At 37.6% G+C, this 22747-nt stretch overlaps 1 protein-coding gene across 2 annotated transcripts in view; it reads right to left on the minus strand.

Moving 5' to 3' along the window:
• The window catches only part of SH3D19 (SH3 domain containing 19), an 84918-nt gene extending 68168 nt beyond the window's left edge, over window positions 1-16750 (minus strand). For both annotated transcript variants that reach the window (XM_063107615.1, XM_063107614.1), the window contains exon 1: window positions 16708-16750. The gene's annotated coding sequence lies outside the window, so the exon portion shown is untranslated. The remainder of the gene's footprint in view (window positions 1-16707) is intronic.
• Window positions 16751-22747: the final 5997 nt, after the last annotated feature.

The raw sequence follows: 22747 nt of genomic DNA on the forward strand, positions 1-22747 counted from the left end.
CTTTACACAATATACTGTATGGCAGGGATTTTGCTTGTCCATAAATACTTTTAAGTCCTACTCTGCTCTGTTTTCTCAGTATATTCATGGCACCCTAATCTATATGTGGAAATAAATTCTAGAATCAAGACTAAAGTTTGAGATAGTCCTAAAGCCAATGTATATATGTTAGGTATATTACTTACATTTCTAAATTTCAATATTGTTATCATTATTTCTTTTGATGGCATTATATTATCTTGCTAGGATAAAAGAAACTGAACCCCCTTTTTGAACTCGATTTAAATCAAAGGGGGTTTTATTAGGAGTATACAAGGTTATCCCAGGAATTTGTACAAACAGGAAGTGCAGATGAACTTGGTGCAGCACTGGGAAACCAGGCAGCTTCTCGTGCGAGCTCTCATTCGTCCTCACTTCCTCTCTGAGACCACATCATCTCTGCTTCAATCTTCACATCTCCTGCCACAGGTGGGCTCCCTCCCTCTGCTTGTTCACCAGCATACCTGGCCAGTGCTCATCAGCACACCTGGCCCACCAAGCCCAAATATAAATAATTTCCAATCTCCTGAAACCATGGCTTTTGGCTCTGTGTCTTTAGTTCAAACTTTCAAGAGAAGAAACTTGATTAGCACAGCTATTACCAAATGGGGTGGGCCATATGGAAACCTGGCCACAGGTGCCCTTCCTTCAGCTGGGCTCGGGAGGCAGTTCTCAGAGAAGCAGGCAAGGGCCAGTTGCACTCAACCACCACTGCACGAAGTGAGAGCGAGTGGTACTGCATCATCATGCTTTGTTCAACGCTATGGAAACAAGATAAACACTGAAATGCAGGCCTACAGAATCCCCAACAGGATCAATTACAGGGGCTGTTCCCAGAATGATTATTAAGAACCCTGAAACCCAAGACCACCAGGAAGAATGCTAACAATGTCTATCATGTTTTTCCATTCTCTACTTTGAGTAGCCTGTCTTTTCCTGCTTTGAGTGAGAGGGCAAAGAAGACATCCTGTGTTCAGATTGGGAGGAGTTTAGGGTTTATTATGCTCAAAGGAATGCAATTAACTTCCCAACAGCAAGTTAATCTGCTATGTGGAAAAATCAGCACTAGTAAAAAGAGGACCAAATGCTATCTTTTCTTCAAGTAGCCAAATATCTTGTCACTATGTCAGAAGCCTGTGGGATCACTCAGTTCCTGACAATCCCAAACTTTACCAGTCCACACAGAGCAGGCCCGTGTAGGAGTGTGCTTGCCCAGGGGTGAAGGGTAGTACAAACGTGTAAGAGGAGATACCACCCAGGTCAGGGTGTCTATGCAGACGCTGGTTGATGTTCCTGTGTAGAATCCTGTCATGAGCAGATACCCTGGCTCAAGTTGAGAGAACCCTCTAGGACCATGAATAATGCAACTGTATAGTTACCTGGGACAAAACTAACAAATATCAAATAGATTTGTCAGAAAGAACTTCTGAGTTACAAACACTTGAAGAGCACTGACACTGAAAAGTAGAGAACACTGAAACTCATTTCCAAGTCAGGTTAGTCTGGTTAACAGAGTTCCAAAGCAACTGTGATGGTCAATCTTATGTGTCAACTTGGCTAGGCTACAGTCCTCTGTTATTCAAGCAAACACTAATTTATATGTTGCTCTGGTGGTATTGTGTAGATGTGGTTTAATTCCAAAATCAGCTGATTTTGAGTATGGAAGATTATCCTAGAAAATATGGGTAGGCCTGATTCAATTGGTTGAAAAGACTTAAGAAAGCAGAGGTTTCCTTCATGAAAAGAAATTCTACCAGTGGATAGCATCTTCAGTCCATGTACAGGAGTCCCAGAATGTCCTTCCTGGTGGCCTGCTCCACAGATTTCTGACTTGCCTAGTCAGCCGCCACAATCACATAAAGAATTCCCTGCAATGAATCTCTTACTATACAGCTCCTATTGGTTCTGTTTCTCTGGCTGAACTCTGACTGATACAGCAACTAATAACTCTAAGAGACAGGTACTATAACTAGCTCCATTTAAAGATGAGGAAACTGAGGTTAAGGAAGATTAAGAAATTTGCCCAAGGGAACCCAGCTCTTGAGTGGTGAGGCTGGGATTCTAATTGAGGCAGCCTGATGCCCGAACCTAAGCCCTTCATACACCTATTCCACAGCCTCTCTGAATAGTTCTACCAATAGGGGCAGAGCTTAAAGAGCAGAAAAAGTACTCGTGTTTCTTAAAATTCGTTTTGGATTGCCCTAAAAAGTTTTCCAAACTTGGGCATGACCTGAGAGCATTTTTTGTTTTCATTTTGGATGACCCTAAAGTTCCCTAAACTTGAGTACAGACAGTCCCAATTTCAATTACATGCTTAAGGGCTATGCTCTGGTGTCTATGCCTCTCTGTAATCCTGATAATCCAACTCCTGGATGCCTTCGGAAAAGCCTCTGGAAAGCTCTGGGCATATGGATTTCCAGAGACTATGGATGAGTACAAAACCCTTTGGAAAATATTGTTTTGGGCCTGAAATAAAAATTACAGAAATGGATCATGGTTAACAGATTTGAGCATTCTAACATAACAATATGAGTTAAACTGAAAGAAAGAATATTCTTATTGCTTATGTTCTTCTGCTTCATCCATAAGCAACACAGGGCAAGGGAAGAACTTGAAAGAATGCTATTATGGGTGAGAATGCAACCTTTTACTAAGGCAATTTGGCAGGATGTATGAAAAGTCTTAAAATGTTTATACCTTTTTTTGTTCTGTTAATTCCACTGCAAGGAATTTATCACAAGGAGATAATCAGTGATGGCCCATACAAATGCAGGTATAAGAACCTTATCACAGCATTATTTATAATAGTAAAAATTTAAAATAACCTTAATGTCTGACAATAGGAAAGTAATTAAAGTTTGGTAAACCTACATGACAGAATACTATTAAAAAATCATGTTATGGGAAAATGTTTATATTTATAAACTATTGTGAATAAAGGAAGTTGTAAACAACATCCTAATTATGCTTTTAAAAAGTTTACCAAGTATGGCTTCCAGTTAAGATGGGGGGATAGACAGTCCCCAGTGTCACTCTCTCCCACAAATCAGCCAATTTACAACTATAAAAAAGCAACAACAGCCAAGCCGGGGCTGCTAGAGCACAGGGGAAGAGGAGGAGAGACCTACGGAGTTCATGAAAGCAGAAGAAACCACGATAAGAGAAAGAAGAAACTGCTCTGACCTTTTCAAGCCCTGGTTGTGTCCAGTCTAGAGCTTCTGAGTGAACAGAGCAGGAGCCAGCAAAAGCTGCAGCTGTGCCCTTCAGATGAAGTTGCTTGGAGGTGGCAGGGGAGAAGAGGACCTTGGTGGCCCCCAGGACAGCAAGACCACTAATAGGGTTCCCGTGGACCCACACAGGAGCAAGGAGCCACAACGACTGAAAAAAAGGAGCCACTCAGAGGCCGTAAGTCATCGCAAGGGACTGGCGCATGGCCTATCCTATGCGAAGTGTTTGCAGCATGGGTGGTGGGGGAGATAGGCCCACTGGAAGAACACTGGGGCACAGCAAGGACAGCTGATCTGCACCAGATCTCACTAGACCCAGAAGTACCTATAAAGTCAATCACTAAAACCTGAGCTGCACAAAAAGCCTTCCCCAGGGACTCAGCAGCAAAGCAGCAATTTAGCTCAACCACAGAGCTCAAGGAAGTTCCACCATTTTAGAAGTAAGCAAAGGACAACAAATTAGTTCCAGCACAGAATTTAAATGGTGGAAACAGCAAATAATCCAACACAGAAATGAAAGAAAAAAGAAAATACATACAACCAGAGACAAAGTTTGATATTAACTAGTAAAGGTCTCATTTCACCAAAGAACAACTATAACACTTAGAAGGATGATAAGTCCCCTGGGCTACTAAGCCATAAAGGGGGGAGGGTTGGGGGCCTCACCAATGCTCCCCGACATGCACAGTTAGCCCAGTGGCAACCACCAAGCCGCTGCAGGAAGCTCCCTGGGCTTTCCCAAGCTGGGGCAGTGGGGTGCACCTCAGGCATGCCCCCCCACCCCATGTGCAACCAGCCCAGCAACGACCACCAAGCCACAGCAAGAAGGGTCTCGGGTTCCCGAGCTGGGATGGTGGGGGGAAAGATGTCACCACCCTGACATCTGCACCCAGCTCAGCAATGACCAAGCCACCACTGGAAGCCCCCTGCTCTCCCCTGTGGGAATGAAGGGGGTGCCACAGGCCTCAATCCCGCCTCTCCTCCTTCCTCCTTCTTCCAGCCCATTTCCTTCCCCTTTCCCCTCTCCCCCGACAACTGCTCCAAAACAACATCCTAGGATGTAAAAAATATTAAGAAAATTGCATTTTCTTAAGAAAAAAAAAAGTTTACCAAGTATGCACAAAGAAAAGACAACCACCAGTATAATAACAGTAGTTATCATTGGATGTTAGTGATTTTAATTTTTTCTTTTTTTTCTTTTAGAATTTTTTACAAACTTTCTATAATAAGCGTTTATTATTTTATAGTCAAACATTTAATCAAAACTTCTAAGAATATTTACTAAAATGAAAAAATGTTCATGATATAATGTTAAATGAAAATAATTAAAAAATATATTAATGAGTCTATGTTAAAATTATAGTATCTATTTGAAAAGATAAAAATTAGAAAAAAATACATCAAAATGTAATAGTGATTAAATAGGGGGAGGTGAGACTATAGATGATTTTCTTTCCTTTTACTTACTTCTCACTTCAAAATTTTCTATAATGAACATATTCTGCTTTATAATCATAACAAATAAATGTAATTTTGCTTTAAAATGTCTTTAAAAAAGAGCAATGGTGTAAAAGATAGGAATTCATCACATGGAAAAATTTTGAAGAGTACAGTTCAGTTTACAAGAACTTTTTCTACTTGGAGTTTCTCTTCAGAATCTGTAACCACAAGAAACCAATGGGCAATTGATGGTGATAAACTTTAAGTCCTGCCTGTCATCCCTTGATAGCATTCCTGGACTGCCTGCACAAGGCAATGTGCCAGGGGCAACATTATCTTGAGGAAACAGGTTTATAGTTGAGGGGATGTTTGCATTTTAGACAATACTCTGAAGCCTTGAGACAATCGATACTTTCCTTCCATTCTTTTATTTTCTTAATTACCAAAGGGTACTGATTCTCAATCCTCCTGTCCAAAAAGGAGGGACAGTCACAAACAAGTCCTTCTTTGGGATGCCTGCCTTATTTTTGCATATTTAGAAGTGTTGCACAGGGGTAGGCTTGCTCATTCTGCATCTCTGGAGAGCTAGCCTACAACTGGAATGAGATTAGAAGTGGCAAAAACATGTCACTAGGGCAGAAACGAATGCTCCGATTTACTATGTAGAGAAGTCTCTAAGCAACAAGGATGCTTCCAACCCTGAAATTGTATTCTTGTGTATTCTTGGGACCAGGCCTGATTTCTGCTTTTGAGAAGGGTTTTACCTGTAAGGGCAAGACTGAATTATGATCTACATCAGTTTACTTTTAATGAGATGCGAGGTGACTGGGCTACTAAATGATTGTTTAGCAATTCTGTCCAGACTAAGATTCTTCCAGGAATTAGTATGCTTTTGCGGTTTATAGTCCTAATCGATAAATTTGAAGAATGTGATGTATGCTGTGCCAGTAAGGAAAAATATATAAATAAAATTTTACTACATTGTATAGTGATAAATTAAAAAAAAAATTTTTTTAAGTCCATTTGTACAAGGATATTTACTAGTTGGAGTAAAACCATAACCTAAGGACAGACTGAGAGCCACAAAGATTTATACAAAGCTCACTCAGTTAAAGGCTCTTTAATACAGATTTCCTAGAATTATGTAAATAACTGCTTCTAAATTATACTGCAGAAAGGTAAAGAACTAATATAAAATATAACCTAAGGGAAAGAGAGGAAAGAATTAGGATGAAAAAATGTAAAGGCCAGCAGTTCCATGTGCTCTCTGGACTGCTGAGAAATGGGTGGCCACACATGCCCATCTTGAGAAAATGTAATAAATACAAGACCAGCTGCTGTTCCAAAGTTAATTGCCTGCTGATAGTTTAATTTGAAACAAGTTCAGAGAAGCCTCCACACTAAGTACTATGGCAGTGGTAGGCCAGCTGATAAAACTTTTCTATTATCCAACTGATACCCCATATAAATGCTTCATGTTCATTCCCATCACACTAGGGGGAAATGCTAACGTCACATTTGTTAAAACCACAGTAAAACAACACAATATATATTCACTGTAGGATGACATAAAATGTTAATAATCTTTTCACATCTCCCACTGCAAAAGAATTTTCCCCCCACAAAACCTGTATACACTTTAATTCTTCACCTTGTTTATAGCATTACAGATGCTACAGCAAAAGTAATGTTTCTCTTATAGCTTAGAAAACATAATGCCAGAAAGTAATTGCACAGAAGCTATAGTTTATAGAGGTACAGAAATCAAAACATATGGGCAGGGAAATGCTACAGAATTACAGTAGTTAAACTAAGCCCAGCAGAGCGTGACATTTTAATAGACATATTTAGAAAGGAAAAAAGCAAAACCAAGTTATATCTTTTGCTTTTAGCTGATCTATTTAAACCATAATGTGATGATGGTAAAAGTGTCAAAAAAAAATTCTCAACATCTTTGTAAGAACAACAGTAGGGTACCAATGTAAAGGACCAAGACTCTTTAAATTCTTAATGATAAAGTGATTGCTGTGAGTTTTAACATCATCAACTATTAATTCTGAGTGCACTGAACTATATGCTACAAATATTCTGCATGTTGAGTTTGAGTCCTTCCCTGTGTGGGGTGACATTTCAGGCCACATTATGGAGAGGGGGATTATAATGAGCCCTACTGAACCTGGAGCAGTACCAAACCACCATAAAGCTATCTGAGATTTGGGAAGAAAATAGACAGCATATAAAAATTTAAAACTTAAAGTAATTGTGAATGAAAGCAGAAACTTAAAAAATCTATCTTGGAAGAAATAGTAAAGGTTTTCTTACACATCTATACACAAAGATATGAACATAAAGACATTTATTGCAGCATCATTTCTAACTGTAATGAATTAGAAACAACCTAAACACTACCAATAAAGGACTGGTTGAATAAATTTTAATATGGCTACACTGGAAAATTTTATCCAGTAGTTAAAAAAATAATGAAGTGGAAATTAACATGGTAAAACTTTAAAAACTATATTAAGTAAAAAAGGCAAGTTGGCAGAAATATGTATACACACGCACATATATACACACACATACAAACACATGCACTACACACACATATATACAAGGGGTCTTCAAAAAGTTCCTAGAAAGATTTGTATTATCTTTTAATTCTGTTTTTCCATGAACTTTTTGAAGTACCCTCATATATTCTCATTCATTCTAAATATTATTTGAATATATACTATATATATGCATAAAAAGCAGACTAGGATAGACACTGAACCACCAGATACCTATGGAATAAAGGCAGATACCACATATTTCTGTACTATTAAAAAATGTTTTCACGTGTTACTTATATGATTCTTAAGTGGCAATAAGAGACCTAAATGCACAGAGCAATAGAGGGTGTTTTGAGTAAAGGGAAACATGGAGCAGAACAATGAGTAAAGGTGAAACGGGAACAATGTTTAATCATGTTTTTTCGGAGCGTTCTTGACTACTTCCTCCTATTTTCCTCTTTCAGAAATAAAAAAATTTTCACTCAATTTTATGCTTTTATGCTCATGTCCTACAAAAAAATCTTTATCAGTACCATAAGATTCAAGAGGGCTGGCCAGTTAGCTCAGCTGGTTAGAGAGTGGTGCTATAAAACCAAGGTCAAGGGTTCCAAAGCCCGTACTGGCCAGCCAGCAAAACAACAACAACAAAATTCAAAAAGGTCTTTTTTTTTTTTTTTAGTACTGTATATTATTTATTTGACTATAGGTTAAATAACAGAGACTTATCTGTTTTATAGTTGCCTACACAGAAACATGAAAAACAGCTTTTCACAGAATAGTGAATGTGATAAAAATATAAAATCACATTGAAACTTTAAATACAATTTTTTTTAAATGTGGTGAAATATACCTAACATAAAATTTACCATTTTAACCATTTTTAAGTGTACTGTTCAGTCACATTAAGTACATTCGCGTTGTTGTCAACCATTGCTGCTAACCTTCTCCGGTACTCAAAAAGGTCTTGAGAGTCCTTTTTAAAAAATTATGAAAATTTCCAAGGTTTTTAAAAAAGTGTAGATAATATTGCAAAGCCTATTACTTAGCTTAAAAAAAAAACAGTATAGATACACTTGAAGCTCCCTGTGGACCCTTTCCTGACCCATTCCTTTGATAATCTATATCCTAAATTCACTATTTATCACTTCCACATATTTTTAAATACTTTCGTTACATATATGTAGTCAAAAAATAAACAATAAGCAACGTACTGTGTTTTGCCATGTGGTCCCTGTTTCTAACAACTCTGCTTTTGTAACACAAGAGCAGCCAGAGAACAGATGCTAACGAATGGCCGTGGCTGAGTTCCTACAGAACTTTACTTACAGAAGGAGGTGGCAGGCCAGGTTTGACCCATTTGCCGACCTCTGCTGTGTGTAAGTGGTATCATACTTTATATAAATGGTATACCTATCCTCCTACAACTTGCTTTTTATCATCCAAAATTACATTTCTGAAATTGAACTGTTATCACATATAAAATTCACTTAATCAAAACAGTGCCACTCTGAACTGACAGATTCTTTGCTTGACTAAACTTAAGGCTCCTGAAACTTCTCCTAGGCCCAACTGTATACCTCCTTGTAAAATCCAGTTTTAGTAAAGATCTCTGTTAAGTCAGTTTAGTAAGAACCTGCCCTAGCCTCAATATCTGATCAGGGTCTTCATCCTCCACCGTCCCCCAGGTGATGTCTGATCACCCTGGCCCATCTTCAGCAAGAACCCGGTGAGTCCTGTTGAGTCCCTGATGTTTCCACTTAGTAATTTTTCATCCTTAACTTGAGTAAATTCCCACTTTCTGATGCTGTGTTCAGAGCAGAGCCCAATCTCTCTCCCTCACTGCAAAATCCCATTGCAGTCGTCTCTATCCTTATCATGATGGTCCTGAATAAAATCTTCCCCGCTATTGTACCAAATCACATATTCTCAAACATACTTGGTGCTATGGGTCAATTGCATCCCCCAAAAGTTCATGTATTGGAAACCTGACCTCCATTTAACAGTGTTAAGACGGTGGTGCTGTAGATTGGATGCCCCCCCCCCAATCTCACCAAAGCTAAAAATACCCACTTTAACTGTTGAGGGTGGGAAATCCTATTATGGTAATCAAAAGGTGGGGCTTGGGCCGAGCTCATGGCGCACTTGGTAGAGTGCTGCGCTGGGAGCGCTGCAACGCTCCTGGCCGCGGGTTCGGATCCCATATAGGAATGGCCAGTGCGCTCACTGGCTGAGTGCTGGTCACGAAAAAGACAAAAAAAAAAAAAAAAAGGTGGGGCTTGCACAGGTGATTAGATTGCAGGACCACGCCATAGTGAATGGATTAATAATGGTGGTCAGGGGCGTGGTTCTGAGGGCTTTAAAAGGAGAGTGCATGAGGAGCTATTTTTCTCTCTGCTCCACCATTTTCTGCCTTGTGAGACTCCTGCATTGCTGTAAATCCACCACCAAAGAAAACTCTCACCAGATGTGTTCTCTGGACTTTGGACTTCCCAGCCTCCAAAGCTGTAAGCAATAAGTTTCATTTTCTTTATAAATCACCCAGTTGCAGGTATTTTGTTATAAGCAACAGAAATGTACTACTACAGGTGGAAAATCCAATTATAGCATTTGAAAGGTGGGCCCTCTCAGAGGTGACTAGATAGTGAGTACTGAGCTCTCATGAATGGATTGATCCTTTCGTGGAGTAATGGGCGTGGCTCTGATGGCTTTAAAAGGAGAGTAAGGGAGGTGGTTAGCTCTCTTGCTCAGCCTATGCTCACCATCTGACATCCTGGTCACCACAGCACCCTGTAGAGAGTTCCCACCCAGAAGTCTCTCACCAGATGTGTTCCCTGACCTTGGACTTCCCAGCCTCCAAACTGTAAGAACTAAATTTTATTCTCTTTATAAATTACCCAGTTTCAGGTATTCTGCATAAGCAACAGAAATCGTCTAAAACACTCAGGATTGTCCATCTCTGTGGTTTCTGTGCTAACTCAATGGAAGTGAGATGGTAGCTATAATCATGTTGGCACACATCTTAATACTACTAGCAAGGTGAAGAATCTTTTCAGATATTAATTGACTACTTAGGTTTTTTTTTTTACTCATCTTTTGTGAGTTCTCGGCCTATATTTTACTGAGTTATTTGTCTTTTTCTGTCTGATGTGTAGTTTTTTACATATCCTGGACACTAACCTTTATCACCCATGTGCATTGCACAGTCATGACTTCCCTTTTCACATGCTTTTGATGTAATTGTGTACATAAATTTTAAATTTTCACATAGTCAAATTTATCAGTCTTTTTCTTCATGGTTTTTATTTGCTGAGCTTTAGGAACTCATTTCTTTACCCCAAAGTCATAAAAATATTCTCACTTATTTCTTCAAAATGTTTGTTTTACTTCTTTACTTTCATGTCTTTAGATTCTTATCTCACATCATAAAATAAATCTCATTCTGTGTAGATTTTTTAAAGTGTGGATAATCAATTGGTTCCAGCACCATTTGGTGACATCTCCACTTTCCCTCATTGCTCTATAACGCCACCTCTCTCAATCCACAAGAGACAGTACTGTCTGTATCTACCTGTGTCTCTTTGTGGGCCCTCTATTCTTTTCCAGTGACCTATTTCTCTGCTCGCTAACAAAACATTGTCTTAATTAGTTACAAGAGTCCATCTCCTCTTCTTGATCTTCAAAACTGCCTTGGTTATATTTGCTCTTCCTAATAAATTTTAGAATCACATTGTTGAGTTTCCTTTTTTTAATTTTTGTGATTTTTAATGACATTTCATTGAATTTTACAAATAGGTATTAAACGGGATTGTGACGGGTGGTTTTAAAAAGGCTTTAGGGAGACCAAGATTCAAATGATAAATTTTGAGAAATAGGTTTAAGGTTCTTTGTTTTGCTGCCTTTTTTTTTGCTGCATTAAATTATCTCCTTGTAGTAGCTAAAACATTTGAGACAAAGTAGCTAGTTATTCAGACCCCATAAGTCATTGAGATTTATTATTTAGAGCTGGTGGGGTGGTAGAAAAAGTTCCTAATTTTCAACTTGTAGCACTGATTGCCACAGGAATTAACATTCTTCATTACCTTTATTTCCTCCTTTCCTTTAATTTGTTTCCCAAACTGCTATTCCATGGCACTTTTTTCTACTTCTGGGAAAGGTAGTTGTGAATTCAAATAAATTTTTTAATTGATGTGTACTATAGCTCTTACTTGGAGTTTTATAATGCATATCAGTGTATCAAAGACTCTGAATAGTATCACGGGAAAGAAATATGTCTAATTCTGTTTAACTCACCATTTCACAAACTTTTTTCATGTATGAACATTTATTTCTTGACATACTGACTAATGTCCTACAGAACAGTGTTCTATGGGACATCAATTTAGGAAATACTGTGTTTAAACTGATAAAGTTAAGACAAGAAGAATTCAGATATTTCTCACTTCCAAATTGATCAATCAGCAACAAACAAACAAAAAAATCAACATCAAAATAAAGTAATCAAAAAACACCCAGCAAGCATCTTAGTAATGCTTAAATGGTGTTTTTTTAGCTTAGGGTCTTAGTGGTCCCCTATACATGATGAAACTTTTCCTTTAACTTGACAAGAGTATGCTTTCCTTCTTATTTCAGCACCAAAAGGAAAGAACAGGCAGACGTCCCAGATTTACTCACCTCTCACTGTGAAAGCCACAGGAGTGTTCCGCCTGTAAATACACAGACAAGAGAAGTGCATTTCTCTTATCTTTGCTGGGCTTTGAGCCCATGATTGTTACTGGCGAGTGGCCTGAGGTGAACCAGAAAACATAGCAAAATTAAGTGACTTTTTGTTTATATTTTTCTTCCTCCTGCTCTGTTGACGTAGAAGGTATTAATCTGCTTGATGCACTGCTGGCCTGGCGGGGTAGCCCTGTTCAGCTGAGGATGGCAGGAAAACAGGTCACCGCCAGTCTCAGCAGATACCCTGGACAGAAAACGATGGCCTTTCCTGAAAAAACATTTCTCCTTTCTTATAGAGCATTATTCTTTTCTGGTATAAGAAATACTCAGTAGCAGTCGTGGGTGACTTTTGAGAGTCAGGTTCTCCCCAATTTGCAAAGGAAAAAACATTGACATTTCCTTTCCTCTCCTTGAAATACAGTTGACATTTATTTATTCAACATCTATTTATTAAGTGCTTTTTGTGGACCAGACTCTACTAAATGACAGTATAAACTGAAGATTAAAGAATAATCAGAACACTTTCTGAATACCTCAAGAGTACCACAGCATTGTCAAAATAGAACTGGGAAGACTCAGATCTTGACTTTAGGGTAATAGACTCTCAGAGACTGGGAGCATAAGTCCAAAATAATGGATGTTCCATGAAGTTGAAGACTTTTTCTTGTTTTCTATCGTATCCTGAGCCAGTGTAGGGATTCTCAACAAATATTTATTGGCCATTAAGTGAGCAAGGGGCTGGAGCCACTGAGAATAATGACTTGGCCATGTCTGAATCTTCTCTGTTTTTATTCCCAGCACTAGCTTGTTTAGCTTTTTCGTGACAGTATTCCCTCACGAGTGGCCCATTCCATCTTTGACCAATCTGTCAGGAAGTTCTTCCTCATATTGTGGAGAAATCCATCCCCTCAAATTTCCACCAACAGGTGTGCATTCTACTCGTTTGGACTCCCAGGAACACACAGAACAGTTCCCTGCACTGCTACTTTATTTATTTATTTTTTCTTAAAGCCTACAGCACCTGGTGTTCACTGCTACTTTCTATTTGGAAAACTGCAAGCCGACAGACAAGTTGAAGAAACAGTACAATTAATATCTGTATACCTTTCATCAATTCACCAATTAATACTATTTTCCCACATCTGCCTCTATCGCTCACTCTGGGTTTTTCCCCCTGAATTATATGAGTAGGCTGAAAACATAAGACTACGTTACCCCTAATACTTTGGCACATATCTCCTAAGAATGATATTCTCCTGCATAATAACACTCCTACAACTAAAAAAAAAGTACTGTTAATAAAATATTGCCTAAGATGAAATCCATGTTTAAATTTTCCCAATTGGCCCCTCATTTTTCTTTTAATTTGGGGTTTTTTTAATCCCAGATTTTTATTTATTTACTTATTTTGGTGGCTGGCTGGTATGGGGATTCAAACTCTTAACCCTGATGTTGTCAACACCCCACTATAACCACTGCACAAACTGGCCAGCCGCACTTTTTTTTTTTTTTTTTTTTAAATTTACACATTGTAATTGTACATACTTATGGGGTACAATCTGATATTGTGATACATATACATGTTGTATAGCAATTGGGTCAGGGTAGTTAATACATCAATCACCTCATGCATTTATCATTTTTTTTTTTTGCAGCAAAACATTCAAAAGCATCTCCTTTAGCTATTATATAATATACAAAACTTACCTGTTAACCATAGTCACCCTACTGTGTAACAAAAAGGCAGAATTTATTCCTATCTAATTGTAATTTTATACCAGTTGCCCAACCCCTCCCCCGTTTTCCCTCCGCCTGGCCCTTTCCTCCCCAGTCCCCAGATCTTTTTTTTTTTTTTAATCACATATTGCATTTGGTTTTCAATGTCTCTTTGGTCTCTTTTAATCTAGAATATTCTCCCAGCCCTTTTATAAGTTTTTCATGATGCTACCTTTCTTGTGTGTGCTAGGACTACTATATCCATTTTATCTTGTGTACTACTTATTGCATCACCTGGAGGCACGTACTGTCAGGCTGTCTCACTAGTGATGATATACACATTGACTACTTGATTAAGATGGTGACTACTAGATCTCTCCATTGAAAAGGTTAAATTTCCCCCTTTGCAATTAAAAATTAATCTGTGGGGTGATACTTTAAGGCAGTATGAGTATCTGTTCCCCAACAACTTTTTACAGAATACTAATGATCCTTGACTGAATCAACTATTACACTGAGAATTGCAAAATGATGACTTTCTAAATTCTATCATTCCTTCTACATGGATTGTTTTAAATCCAATATATTATAATCCATTATCATCATCTTTTTATTTGTATACTCAAATCGTCCCAAATTTGGCCAGTGAAAGTCTCTTAAAGTTACTGCCTGTACATTTCTTACATGATCCCATTAGCTAAGCACTCCCTAGCTTTTCATCACAACCAGGAGTCTAGGCTCAGCTTGTACTTTCCCCTGTCCCAGACATGAAATCAGCTATTCTTCCAAGGGCCAGGCCTACCCTTAGTAGGGAATAGCATTTATGAGGTACAATTCTGCTAGTTTTCTTCTGTGTACCAGCCTCTGAGTGTTTGAAGCCAGTTATCACTTCTGTCCCATACCCCTCCCCAAACTTCCACACCTAGGATAAATTCTCCAAATTCCTCACACCAGTCTTCCTGTGATTTAGCTTTGACTTTTATCCCACTCTTCTCTTTCATCATCCCTGTCCCACCTCAGCTGCCATTTTCTAGAACAGTGGTCCCCAACCTGGCTATGCATCAGAATCAGAGGGACTTGATTAATATACAGATTCCAAGGATTCACTGCAGACTTACTGACTAGAATCTCTGGGGTTGGACATGGGATTCTGGTGTGTGTTTGTTTGTTTGTTTGTTTGTTTGTTTGTTTGTTTAAGTCTCCCATATGATATCAATATAGCCACTCCACTGCATACTTCAATTTTTCAAGGCCTTGTGGACCCAGATTCGGATAGAATATCAAAAGTGTCATCTAGAGCTACCCCTTTTATTATACTGGATATAATACTTCTTTCAATGTAATCAAATTAATGCAGAGATTAGTGGGGGAGAGGTGGAGGCAATGACATAAAATTTTGACCGATAGTAAATTTACAAACAGCTAAACCCTCAAAACTTTTTCAAACATATTAATTACTAAGTCACATCTCCCTTTTTTATGTTCCACTGGTGTTTCTGTGTAAGAGTTTGCATTTGTTCCTATTAAAATTTACATTGCCCAATTCAATCCAACCTTCAGTATGTCAAGGGTCTTATGGATCCCGTTTTTATCATCCTAAGTATTTTCACCCTTTCAACTTTATGTCACCCATAGTTAAGTATGCTGTCCAAGTCCTCTCTCTTAGGTTGCCTTTTTTTTTTTTTTTGCTATATTTTTTTTAAGTATTAAAAAAATCAATCATATAAACTGTTATATGATTGTGGTGGTAGAGAGATAATTATATATGTTTGTCAAAACTCATAGGACCATACAGAAAAAAAACAGTAAATTTTAATGTATATAAACTATACCTGAAAAAAAAAAATCAGTCAACATTCTATATACCCAGCTATATTCTTCTCTCAGATTAGGTCTCACTAACTTATTTTGATTGATGATTTCTGCAAAATGCATTGCTATTCTAAGTAATGGAGTTTCATAGATTTTATATTTTTATTTGTTGAAGTCAATGCATTCTAGGGTTTGATCCCTTAAAAAAGCACAATTTGGTTTATCAGACCAATCAAGCCAAGGAATGCATTATTTTATCAATTCTCACAACACAAACTACAAAGAAAAAGTGATGAAATATAAAATAAGTAGAAAGTTATATTAGAAAAATTGTAATCTTCCATAGAAATGGATTAAAAATATCAAACATAGCTTGTCAGTCTTGCTTAGAAGAGGAAGTCAGACAATTTTCCACTGCCTTTTTTTTTTTTTTTTTTTTTTTTGCAGCTGGCCAGTATGGGGATCCGAACCCATGACCTTGGTGTTATAAGGCTGTGCTCTAACCAGTTGAACTAACCAGCCAGCCCCCCTTTTGTTTTTTGCAGCTGGCTGGTCCAACTTATAAGGATTTTTAAAAATACTCTTCAGTGTTGATGAAGGTCTAGTGAAATATACTTTCAGTGTGGATGAGAGGCTTAAGTGACATAACCTTCCCAGCCATTGAAATTACCTAACAAGAAGTTAAAAGAATTCCTTTGAATACATATATATATATAACACAAAAAGTCTAGAAAGAAATATACCAAAATTTTAGCAGTAGCCAGCCATCTCCAGCTGATGGAAGGCAAGCTGAGTTTTGTTTAGTTTTTTTCATGCTTTGCTTTTTTTTTAGTATTTTCTAAATTTCTACAATGAGCCTATGTTAGTTGTATAATTAGGATAACAACAATACACATTTATAACAATACTAGTTAAAGAGAGGAGAGGAAAATAAGTCAAAAAAGGAAGGAAATGAGAATAAAATAAATTTTTATGAAGATGTATGTCTCTGATAAGAATTCTCAAAATAAAACATGTCTTCCAGATAGTCAATAATTGTATAAAGAATTTTTATTCAAAGAACAAGCAATCTTTCTCTTGTGAAGCTTCTCTGAATGCCACAGAAGATTCAAATATAGTAAAAAGGACACTTGCTTTGTCTCCAAACAATATTTTTTTTAAATGAGAAGCTTTATACAAAATTATTAAATATTATAAATTCATACCTTGAGGAACGATGCTCTGGTTTATTTCTTTCGTTGCGATCTGTGAAGAAAGAAGACAGTTACACGTCAAAATGCTCTTTAAAAAAGCCCTGGAAAATAAGTTCTTAAATACAAGCTGTTATACCATTAGATTTCGCAAAGGACTGTTCAAAGGTAGCTGCGTCTTTCCCTGTACAAGACTCTTCATCAGAGTTGAGAGGACTTGCCTGACAGAGATGGTAGAAAGGACACAACGAAGGACAGGCATAAAAACTTTTTATAGTTTGTTAAAATCATCTACTTGGAAAATATATCATTACGTGTATTATTCCATTTTAGAAGATCTTTGCTGTGTTAAACACTTTGCTAAAACCAAAACAGATTTAGCTAAGGAACGAAAGTAAGGAAACTGAAAAGCCACAGATTACTCAGCTCAAAAAAATCATTCCATGAATCATGTTTGGCAGAAGCTTCTAACAGAATGGGGACGGGGGAAAATGAGCAGGCAGCTAACAACAACATCTGCAAATACACTAAGACCAGGACAGCCTCGTCCTTAACTATCTATCACCCAGAACATTTCAGAAGTTGGATTTCAATGTTGCACCAATGATTAGGTGTAATATGCTATATATACAATATTTTTGGTTGTCTCAACTGGGGAGGAGGGAGCTCTAGTGAGCAGACACCAGGGATGCTGTTAAATGTCCTACAATGCACAGGGCAGCCCCCCCAAAAAGAATTCTGTTGCCTGAAATGTCAATAGTGCCAAGGTTGAGAAACTCTGCTAGAGGATAAGAAATAACAATACAGCTGCTGGAAGTTTTCAAAAGTGCCCTTCCGGACTGCTGTAAAATGCTATTAATCAACCTGAAGACTATCACATACAAGAGAAACAACCACAAACCCACAGGTTGTCTTTTTTTGAATCTGAGTAACAATTTTTTTTCCAGTGTATGCTTAAAAGCACAAAATAAATGAAGTTAAAAGGCCTCAGTGTTACGGAAAAATTAATAATATAAAAAGAATATACAAACTACAATACAGTCATATGTAATGACTTTTTAAAAAATCGTATGGAATATTATCAAGACAGTTTTCTATAGTCTGAATTCTATAGCCTGAGTTAATGCCAACAAGATAGAATTTAATGGCAAAGCAAAGATTAGATACAAATTTTTAATTTTTTCCTTAATTTTATTGCTGGTGGAGCAAGATAAAGAGGAAAATAAAAACAAACTCTAAAACTTCTAGAAAGAAATATGGAAGAAAAAGAATAGCATTTACATAGTTAAATGTATGTACCAATTCTTTCTGAATGTGTTCATAATAAAAAAGAAAAATTTTAAGCCAAAGAGTACACACACAGACACTGTTCTATGAAAAACTAACAAGAAGATTCACAATAAAATATGTTTGTTTAGATATAATGCTCTCAGAACGCATAATAATGAGTTTCTGGTTACAATAGCTCTACACTGTGATTGTTACTGCAACTTTTAAAACTTCTCTGTTTTAATTTAATTTGACTTTACCCCTCCCTTAAATAAAAATATCATGGTTTTCACTTATTGAGTGCTAAAATTTTAAAGTCATAGTAATACAGGGCTGATTTTAATCATTTTTTCAATCTTTCCTCTCCGGCTTTTTGCCTGCTCGTTTTGCTAAGAAAAGTTTAGTAGAAGCTAAACACAGATCAGCTATCCTCTTATAACAAAGCAACAACTCTTACCTGTAGCTAAAGGTGAGCTAAAACTCTGCCGGGAATGTCATTTGTTGTGGCTGCGATCCTAGTTTTCTACAGTTATTAGGCATGTAATAGCAAATTTCCCCACTAATCTTCCTAGTGGTACACAAGAAGAGGAGAGAAACAGAGTCTCGATGCATATAAACAAGACGCAGCATCCAAGGGCTTCCCTCCCTCCAGGGCCCATTCTGATTGGCAGATGTGCTATGACCAGTCTGCACAGCTGGAATGTGGCCACTCAGGAAGCGAAGGGCTTGCAGCTCTCCTCCACTCTTGGTTCAAACAGGAAATTCTACAGTCGTTTTTATACTGCTGCCCTAGGAAAATATAAATGCCTTCCCTTCTCTATTGAACTGATCATTAAAATCCAAGAGAATAACTTGATTATCTGTTGGGGGACATTTTTTTAAAAAATATTTCTTTCTAAGTTAACTCTTACCTGTGTTAATTCCTCTGTAAATACGCCTACACAGTGTTTATAATATGATACTCTTAAGAACCCACAGAGTTGATAATATGAGGGTAAGGGTAAATTATCCATTACTCACAATATTCCCCATCCCTCACCTCTTGACAATGGAAAACAAATTGAAAAAAATGTTCTTGGCTTGATCTTTTTTCTCAAAGCATACAAATAACTGAATTCCACATTTTGCCATAGAGCTGTCATTTAGCTTACAGGTGTACAAATATGCAGTGAGTGTATGTTGTGTATCTGTGGGTCTTATAAACTTACATGTTTTTTATATACTTATATTTTATAGACATATCTTAAGCAAACTAATTTTCACAACAGCCAAGAGTATTGTGCAATTGTCAAGAATGCATTAGTAGAAATGCTAAATTTTTGGCAAAATAAGTGGTTATTATTTTGGTCCAAAAGCTAAGACTGAACAAAACAAATCACTGAGGGCAGATTTAGGATTTGCTTTCTAGCCAACAATAACAAAACATTTGGATAAAATCCCCTTAAGAAGAATGAGAACAGAGCTATAGCAAACCTGGAAATTTCATCTTGGCTAGACACAATGCTTTAAGACACAATACATGGATTTTATTTATTTAAAAAAAAAACATTCTTTAGCACATCTCCCCCAATTCTTTTTAGAGTTTCTAATTTTTAATAATTAGGAGAGAATATACTTGCAAAGACTTCCTGAATTTTTGCATATTTAGAAATTGTACCAATAACTTACTAGCTCAAAGTCTCACATTTCTATAAAAAAGTTACTGAAAATAAAATACCCTAACTCTAAAATTTATTTGCCAAATGCTGCACATTTGCTGTGGATAATTTACTAATTCCAGGGACCCACCAAGCATAATGGTTTAGGTCACTCAAAGACCAGCAGTACATTCTCAATGTGAGGGTAAGCATGGCTTGTGGCCATGTAAGTCAGTTGGTTTTGTAGTATATATGTCACATGCACACGTGCACATGCATACACACACCCATTGCATTCCCTCAAAGCTAACTGGGGAAATGGAAAAATACCCTGCAGGCAGAACAAAGAAAACAAAGCAGAGCTGGCACAAAGGCTGTTGATGGGGTGTGTGTTAAAGTGGAGAGACATGAGGGATGCAATGGGGGTACCCATGGTACCTTAAAGGGACTGCAGAATAGTTAAGGAACTCTGTGTGAGAACTCCAGATTACCCTCCTTTTCCTTTCATGATAACTTCTGGTTCTGAGTAATCTAGACATACACAATTCCAATGTTTATGTATTCAGGTGTTATGTATTGCTTACGTAGAAATGGGGCCCCATTCTGGCAGGGATAGCTTTTTGGGAATGGCTAGACAGATCCTACTGATGTGGAACCATTCAGGGTGATTCTGAATCTAATAATATGACAAATACTTTGAAATGGAGATGACAAAAATGCAAATGTCACCTTTTGCTTTCATTAAAACTAAGAAGAATGGCCAACTCAGAACTTATTAGAATCTATTGCAAGACATTCAGGCTTTGAGGATTTAGCTTTGATCACTTAACTGGAGAGAAAATCAAACCCCTTTGGGTAGGGACTTACTTTACTAACTCAAGTCAGAAGTGAAAGGTCTTAAATCACTCTTTGAATTAGGGGGAAGACTAGTCTACATGAATGAATACACACAGATACACTCGCAAGAGAAGAGGAAGTGGTATAAAGGGAATCTGTCTTCTACCTCATACTGGAGAACCAAAATCTCTCTTTAGGAGGAATACTATAACAGTTCATGAATCTTACTTTGGCGATTCTTTAAAAGACAGCAAAACTGATTCCACATAAGTAGAACATGGGTAGAATTTTATGTATTACATATTAGAGTTTCAAAGCCTTTTCTAAACACCTTAAGTGGTTCCTATATTTAGGCAGAGAAAATTGGAAATATATATACATCTACTTGAAAAGAAGCCAGTGTTTATTCTACAGAATTACTGACACCAACTAATACCTATACACCTCTACTTTCTAATGACATTCGACCCCCCCTTGTTCAGGTGTGTCTTCAGACTGATTTCTACTCACTTTTGGGATTCCTATAGAGACTACTCTACTGCCCTTTTAAATGGTAGGTTTCAATAAATATATTTATTGTTGTTGAGTTAACACATTGTTGAACCTAAGTAAGAAAGTTTCTACTCTTACTCTTGAAAAAGCCAGAAAATTAGACATTCTCTGTGAGTTACCACTGCCGGAGAGAAATGGGGCATATTATAGAGAAGTTTGCATGACTGCTGCCCACACTTCTGTGGGTAAGTGGAAAACTTTGGTCTGCAGCACTATTAATACTGATACCTTTCATTAATTCTAATTATAATGTGTCTAAACTCATTAAAGTGCAGCAAAAAGGGAAGCTTTTTCAATACAGGATCTACATTTCAACAAAGAAGCAGATTGTCTCTGGAATCTGTGTTCTTCTTCCTGTGCCCTGTTTCTACCCTCATTTGGGGTACTCCATAGCACTCTTCCAGGCTGTTGTGTCCTGATAGGATTATTTGGCGCCAGTCTCTTCTCCTCCAACCCAACTATATTAACTGGCCAGATAAATCCAGGCCTCAGAAAAATTATAAATCACTACATGCAATCCTGAGAGAATTAAATGAGATCATGCCAGTGACATCCTCAGCAGTGTGCCTGTGCGCTCTAAGCACAGAGATGTCATAAATGTCACTGCCGTCATGTTGTTAAAAGCCAGCTATTAAGTAGTTGTAGTGATAGTTGTAGTGACTTATACTGCACTGTAGTGACTGCACAAGTTACTTAACCTCTCTAAGTCTCAGTTTTCTCATCTACGAAATGGGAAAGAATACTATCGTCATAGAGTTTTTGTGAGGATAAGTGAATTAAAGCGTATAAGAAGATTATTAGCTCAGTGTCTAGAACATAAATTTTATGACTCTAATTCTCTTACTTCTACTGTCATTACCTTTACTGCCCGGCTCAAAAACCAGCTTATCCATGAAGCTGTCCCTGATTCCTCTTTCTCTTCAGCATCCTTGTATTAGTTTCCTGTTGCTGCAGTAACAAATTACTATAAATTTAGTGGCTTAAAACAACAAAAATTTACTATCTTACAGTTCTAGAAACCAGAAGTCAAAATGGGTCTCACAGGGCCCACTAAGGCTTTTGCAGGCCTACATTGCTTTTGGAGGCTCTAGGAGAGAATCCATTTCCTTGACCTTTCTAGCTTCTTGTGGTCACTTGCATTCCCTGGCTGTGGCCCCTTCCTCCACCAGTGTAGCATTTTAAAATCTTTTTCTGACTCTGGCCTCCCCTTTCACCTCCCTCCTCCATCTTAAAGGACTCTTATGATTACACTGGGTCTGTCAGGATAATCCAGAATAATATCCTTATGTCAAAGTCAGTTGACTAGCAAACTTTTTTTTGGTGGCTAGTGGGTACAGGGATCGAACCTTAGAATTTTGGGCATGATCAGAAACCTTAATTCTCCTTGGCTGTGTAATGTAACATATTCACAGGCTCTAGCAATTAGGGTATGAACACCTTCGTGGGGAGGAGGAAAGAATTATTCTGCCTTACACACCTTATCTGAACTCTCATATTGTCTATACCACCCACTTGATACTTAGCACATGCTAGTGTGTATTGCTATTCAAGGTTTTAGGCATGTGACTCTCCCCTTTTTCTAAGCACTGTGTCTGATGAAGGTGGAGACTCTTAGACTCTGCTTCACAGTCAGCCCCTGTAAATGTTTGTCAATAATTGCAATATCTAATGCCATCCTATTTCCTTTTCTGTCCTGCACCCTTTCTGCTGTAATTGGTCGTGGATATATCCAACATTGCTGAAAAATGTGTCTTCCTAAA

This window comes from Cynocephalus volans, chromosome 9 (genome assembly GCF_027409185.1).
Source record: "Cynocephalus volans isolate mCynVol1 chromosome 9, mCynVol1.pri, whole genome shotgun sequence".
Classification (NCBI taxonomy): domain Eukaryota; kingdom Metazoa; phylum Chordata; class Mammalia; order Dermoptera; family Cynocephalidae; genus Cynocephalus; species Cynocephalus volans.